Source organism: Aethalodelphis obliquidens, unplaced genomic scaffold, assembly GCF_003676395.1.
Source record: "Aethalodelphis obliquidens isolate GAN/ISIS:26980383/991018 unplaced genomic scaffold, ASM367639v1 scaffold46, whole genome shotgun sequence".
Taxonomy (NCBI): domain Eukaryota; kingdom Metazoa; phylum Chordata; class Mammalia; order Artiodactyla; family Delphinidae; genus Aethalodelphis; species Aethalodelphis obliquidens.
The window spans coordinates 5,063,373-5,070,134 of record NW_020837990.1 but is presented as its reverse complement, the minus strand read 5'-3'; the positions used below and the strand labels follow the sequence as shown (position 1 = coordinate 5,070,134).

General features: G+C 46.0%; 1 non-coding gene across 1 annotated transcript; it reads left to right on the top strand.

Moving 5' to 3' along the window:
- Window positions 1-6,439: 6,439 nt before the first annotated feature.
- Window positions 6,440-6,511, top strand: TRNAD-GUC (transfer RNA aspartic acid (anticodon GUC)). Its single transcript has one exon. It is a non-coding gene; the product is annotated as a tRNA-Asp (tRNA).
- The last annotated feature ends 251 nt before the right edge of the window (window positions 6,512-6,762 follow it).

The window sequence follows — 6,762 nt, the reverse complement described above, 5'->3', positions numbered from 1 at the left end:
GCCACCCTTTCGGCCGCTGTCAAGACTAGCTTGAGTTATGGCGGGGGGATTGGTGTCGACATCAGAAGACCTAGTTTTGCATCTTGGTTCTATCATTTGCTGACTGTTACCTTCAGAAAGTCATCTGGCTTCCTGGGCCTCAACTGTCTCATCTGGAAAATGAAAAGAATATCAGCTGTCTCATAGGATTACTGAGAAAATGGAATAAGACAGTAGGATGGTGCCAATGACCCTATGTAAGAAGGTAGCGAATCTCAGCTGTTCTTCTGGGCCTGGAGCAGAGCTGCCTGGATGAAGCTACTGCCTTCCAGGGCTCCGAGGCTCTGAGGTGCTTATCTGTCTGATGACTCTTGGGTCTCTGGTCTATCTGTGTTCAAGGAGGCCGCAGAGGTCCCTGGGGCACCAGGATCCAGGGCCTCTGGTCCACTGGCACCAAGGATTCACCACTGGGGCCGCCAGGACTCGAGTTTTCTCCTGCATGAGGGAAAACACCAAGTATCTAACCAGCTCCTACCCTGGGAGCTGGGAGGGGCCTCCAGGGGTCACAGTGGCAAGTGGAGGATGGACATGAGATGCCTGGAAAGGTTTATGAATCCGAGTTCTGGGAGCTTCCGTCCTAGGCTCACAGTCCTCGACGCTTGGCTTCTCTGATTCTCCTCTGCCTGCCTCCCTGACCTCACGTGACACCATCTCCCCACAGTGCTTCCTGTGGTCCTGCCCCCCACCCCCATCCACCTCCCCGGGACCAGCTGCTCCGGCAGCAGAAGGCAAAGGGGAGACTCGTCCTCTCCCTCTCTGTGGCACGATGGCCCCAGGCATTTTGAATAAGACACTAATCAAATAAAGGCAGGTGACAATACACCAGCATCTTCTCCGGAAGCCAGGGAGACACTCAGCTGTCCTCAGCAAGAGGACCGGGAATTAGGGGGATGGGAAGGATGCAACACTTATTTAACCTGGTTGTCGTACACACAACATGGTGTCTGAGAACACCATGTGAAGACGCAGGTAAGCTGAGGTGGAAAATTGACGGCAATAAAGGGGGCCCTGGTTCCCCGCTCACTGCTCTGCCACGTAGAGAGAGGTGAGAGTCAAGCGAGGCTTCCCCCAGGCACAACTCGAGTATTGAGGGGATGAGCCTTGTTCTCCCAACGAGGGAAAGACCATCCTGGGCTAGCAGAAGATGAGAGCCTGGGGGAGGCACCCAGTCAAATTGAGATGGAAAAGGGGAGCGGTTTTCTCAGTAGAGGGGCAGGTTAGATCCAAGGTGAACTTCCTACTAATTGCACTGGGGAAAGAAGAGAGGGTGGGGCAGCAGGTAGGGACCCAGCGCGTCACAGTGAGCGTGCTGGCGGCCACACAATGTCCACATAGCTCTGCTGGCAGCAGGAACAAAGCCAGTTGGGGATCTCGGCCAAGGAGGAGGACCTCTGTGGGAGGGGGAGGCAGGGCAGAAGGTGGGGCTAAGCAGTAAGCAGTGTTCAGGGTGGGGGGGCATGACACTTGCCAGGAACAGAGTTTGGAGCCCTGGGGTCCTGCACATGGCCCTCGCACTGATCGCGTCGGGAAGGCTTGCACAAGGGACATTTAAACACTTCATGCATGCCCATGTGCAAACATGCATCTGTGCACACACACCCAGGTGAATACGCATATGTTAACGTGAGGTAGCAGAGGACAGTCGTGGCTAGACCACCAATCCAAGGTCACAGCGTAGCCTTTGGTGTGTAACTGCTCCTTGCTGAGCCTCGGTTTCCTCATCTACACCACGGGGACGAACAAGCCCTTCCCTGCTGACCTTCAAGAGCTGTCGTGGTGGTGAGACGGAAGAAACGGTGGGAAGTCTCTGCAGACTGCGAAATCTCTCAGCGGTGAGGCCCGGGAGGGTTGTGGTGTTGCCCTTCCCAAGCCTTTCCTGACCAGGAAGGGACGGGCGCCACGGCAGGTCCCCGCGCCTCCTCCACCAGCATCTGGCCCTGTGGGGAGGAAGATGAGTAGGAATTTCTCCTCTCTCTCTCCTCCCTCCCTCTGGTCAGAGCCAAGGGGGTTGGGGAAAGGACAGGCCACAGCTCTGCTCACTTCAGCCCAGCACTTCCTAACCCGTACCCTAACCCGGAGGCAGGGGCTGGACCTCCTCTGTCTGAAGGGATGAGGGGTACCAGAAAAGGAAAAGACCTGGGGCCCCAGCAGCTCCCCCGCCCCCAGAGGGAGTGGGGAGGAAAAAACCAGGAGTGTTGGGTTGAGCTCTGGTTATGACTTGTCGTCTTGGCAGTGCCCAGGGACCAGGCCCCTCCTCTAGATGTGGGACTAGACGCCTGTGAAAGTGGTGGGCTCAGGTCATGGAGGGGGGCCCTAATTTGCCTTGTGTGTATTGAGCTCGTGGGGTTGAGGAGGGGGATCAGATAAGCCCTGTACAAGATCACGGCCAAAAGGAGTCTGTGGTTATTGATGAGCTTGGGAGTTTTCTCTAGACTCTTAATGGAAGGAGGTCTTTTGGAGTCCCTTCCCCAATCCTGTGCTGTTGGAGGGAGAGGGGTGGGGACCAGCAGAGAGAAAAGCCCTTTCCAGGGAGCATGCTATTCACTGGCACCCCTCCAAGCTCCAGATGCCCTTGTCCTTCTGGGCTAATGTCCAGACTTGCTCTGAAAGAGCTGAGCTTTAGCAGGAAGGAAAGAGGCAGAGAGAAGGATGAGCACTTCTCCTCCCTCCTATTTCATACTTGCTGAGAGCACGGGGGCTCTAGAGTCACACAGACTCAGATTAAATCCTGACTCCACCACACTCTAGCTCCTTAAGCCTCAGGTTCCTCACCTGTACAATGAGGATCACAATAATATGTACATTATATGGGTGTTGCATAAATTAAATAAGATGATACATGCAAGACGCTACATGAAGTACCCTGCACACGATAAACCCTGCATAAACGTTAACTCTGACTCTCCCACCACCTTTGTTACTGCAGCGTAGCCTGTCCCATCCTGGCTAATTTCCAGGAGTGGTAAAAGATATATATAGAGAGAATATATATAGAGATATATATAGAGAGAAGATATATATAGAGACATATAGAGATATATATATAGAGAGAGATATATAGAGAGAAATTAAACAGGATGAAGCAGAGTGGCCAGAGGGCTGACTACTTTAGAGAGTGGCCAGGGATCGTCTCTTTGAGGAGGTAACGTTTGAACTGAGACTTGAATGATGAGAAAAATTCATCAGTGTAAACATTGACAGGGACAGGAAAGGTGGAGGAGGAGAAGGACATTTCGGGTGCAGAGAACAGCAAGGGGAAGAGCCTTGTGAGGGGAGCACGCCTGGCATCTTCAAGGTGCTGGGAGAGGTCCGGAGTGGCTGGAGCAGAATGTTAAGCAAGGAGGACAGCAACGAGTGTGTTGGAGGAGTAATCAGGGACCCAGTGCCTCTGGAACCAAGGACAGGGCCTGGCACAGAGCAGAAAGGAATAAATGAATGAGTGAATGAATGGATGGTTCTAGGAAGTGGGATCCTGGAAATGGACTTTAAAAAAAAATTATTTATGGCTGCATTGGGTCTTCGTTGCTGTGTGCGGGCTTTCTCTAGTTGCAGCAAGCAGGGGCTGCTCTTCCTTGTGGTGCGCGGGCTTCTCATTGCGCTTTCTCTTGTTGCGGAGCACGGGCTCTAGACACGCGGGCTTCAGTAGCTGTGACTCGCGGGCTCTAGAGCACAGGCTCAGTAGTTGTGGCGCATGGGCTTAGTTGCTCTGCGGCATGTGGGATCTTCCCGGACCAGGGCTCCAACCCATGTCCCCTGCATTGGCAGGCGGATTCTTAACCACTGCACCACCAGGCAAGTCCCCTGGAAATGGACTTTCACCACCTTCCTGACTTCCTCAGCTGCAGCAGCAGAGGGACAAGCTGGGATGGAGACTTGCCTTTGGGAAATATTCGTTTCAGCGAAACCCAACTCTGTGGATCATAAGAGGATAAATAAGTAAGGGTTAAGGATCTCTTCGAGGGATAGTGTGAGATAATAGAAAATATATATATTGGTCTCTGCCCCTGGTTCCTGGCACAGAGCTCCTAAAACCCTTGTAATTTCCTAACTGGAAAGAGTACCAGGAGCACCATTTTTTTTTGGTTTTCTAATACTTGGTCTTTGACCCAGTTCATGACACCAAGCTCCAAATCTCTTGTAATTTCCTGGGTGATAGGGGCGTCCTTTGTTCTAATGAGGTGACTGGGTGGGCTCCTGGGTGGCTCTTGGATGGGAGTGGTCACCAGAAAGGCCAAGCCATGATTAGAATCTTGGAATTGCAGCCCCTCCCCCACTTCTCTAGAGAGGGGAGAGGAACTGGAAATGGAGTTAATTCATCATGCTTCCATAAAAATCCCAATAGTGCGGGGTTTGAAGAACTTCCAGATTGGCGAACATATCCATATACCAGGAGGATGACGCACCCCCAGCTCCACTGGGACAGAAGCTCCTGTGTTCGGGACCGTCCCAGACCTTGCATGATGTATCTCTCCATCTGGCTGCTCATCTGTATCCTTTATTATACCCTTTAATAAACTAGTAAATATGAATAAGTGTTTCCCTGAGTTCTGTGAGCCACTCTGGTAAATTAATCAAACTTGGGGAGGGGGATGTGGGGGCCTCTGATTTGTAGCTAAGTTGGACAGAGTTGTGGTAGGAACCTCCTACTTCTGATGGGCATTTTGAGTGGGGGGCAGTCTGGTGGGACTGAGCCCTTAACCTGTGGGATGCGACATTATTTCCATGTAAACGGTGTCAGAACTGAGTTAAATTGTAAGACAGCCAGCAGGTGTTGAATTGCTCAGTATGGGGAAAACCCATACATCTGATGTCAGAAGTGTTGTGAGTGATGTAATGGTGTGAGAATAGGGGAGAAACACTGAAGGAAAAACTGAGTTGTTTTTTTTTTTTCAATTCAGACTATGAGGAAATCAAGAGACACTGAGGATAGGAATGTAAGCACTAATAGGTGTGTGTCTCTGGAGAAGATAAAAGAGTCAATAGAAGGAAGAAAATATTGAAAGAAACAGTGACAACTTTTTCCACAATTAAAGGAACAAATTAGCCTTCAGACAGAAAGGGTTAAGAGAGTGCTGAAAAAGATAGAGAAGAAAAAAATCTCATACATAGATGCATTAAGGAGAAAACTAAGAGCACCAGAAACAGAGAGAAAACTTCCATAGAGAAAAAGCAGGTCACCTACAAATAAGGAGAATCTGAGTGACAATGGGATGACAATCAAATTATATCTAGAAACTGTTGAATTTTATATACAACTAAATATTTATTTAACTGTGGAGGTAAAATAAAGATATCCTCAGGCTAAAGATGTATGCAGAATATATTCCAGCAATAAAAAAAGGAAGTGAATCTTTCTTATATAAGAAAAATAAGATTGAAAATGAATTTATTAAATTTTATTGTTACTTGAATGAAGGATGACTATAAATTAAATCTGGAACTAAAATCCAGATAATGTCAACATGATGGCGGTCAGGAGACACAAGAGGTGGGAAGAGACCAAAAGAATAGCGAAAATATCTTACATGTCTGAAAAATAAAAACATACAACCAAATAGCCTTTGGACTGAAGAGAAAATATTAAGGAAAATTATGAATTACTTAGAACTGAATGTCAAGGAAAGCTCTGCCTGTCAAAATTTATGTACTACAAATAAAGCAGTGCCAAGAGGACAATTTATAGCTTTAAACACATCCATCAGAAAACAAGAAAGATTGAAAACAAATGAGCTATGCACTCAAATCTGGAGGGGGAAAAAAAACCAGTAGAGAAAACCCAAATAAACAAGAAGGAAATAATAAAGATTAGAGCAGAAATCAATGAAATTAAGAATACCAATAGTAGCAAATACAATACAAATGACTAAAAAAAACCCCAAAATTTCTTTGAAAAGACTCATAAAATAAACATTTTCAAAAAGACTAATAAAACATCAAGAAACAAAAGAGAAGTTTTTCAAATAACCAGAGTACAGAGTTAGGCAGGAAATAGAACTCAGATTTTAAAATATAAAATTTTAGAACATCTATATGCATATATACAACAATATACATTTGAAAGCCTTGATGAAATACACATATTTCTGGAAAATATATAATGCTGAAATTGGCACAAGATAAATATAATACTTGAAGACTAATAGCAAAATGACAAATTAAAGTAGTAATTAGAAAAACCTCTCTGTTAGATTTTACAAAAGTCCCATGGTGTTTTATAAGTATTTTTAGGTAAATTCTATTAAAATTTCAAGGAATAAGTAATTAGTATCCAACACAAATTGTTCCAAAAATAAAAAATAGGCAAATCTCTCTAGATTATTTTATGAACTTCATGTAACTTAGTATAAAGTTGACACCAAAAAAGAAAAGAACATTATAAGAAAAGGAAACTTTAGGGAGTTCCCTGGTGGTCTAGTGGTTAGGATTTGGCACTGTCAGTGCTGTGGCCCAGGTTCAATCCCTGGTCAGGGAACTGAGATCCTCAAAGTTGGGTAACTCCTGCAAGCCGAGTGGTGCAGCCAAAAAATAAAAAATAAAAGAAAAAAGAAAAAAAAAGAAAAGGAAACTTTAGTCCACTTTTATTTAAGAACATAGGTATAAAAGAAACTTAAATAAAATATCAATGGACTCTAATACTGTGTTAAAAAAATCAATGCATCTTATTCAAATAATGGAATACTAAATAATATTTTAAAAAACTAACTGTTGCTCTACACAACAATC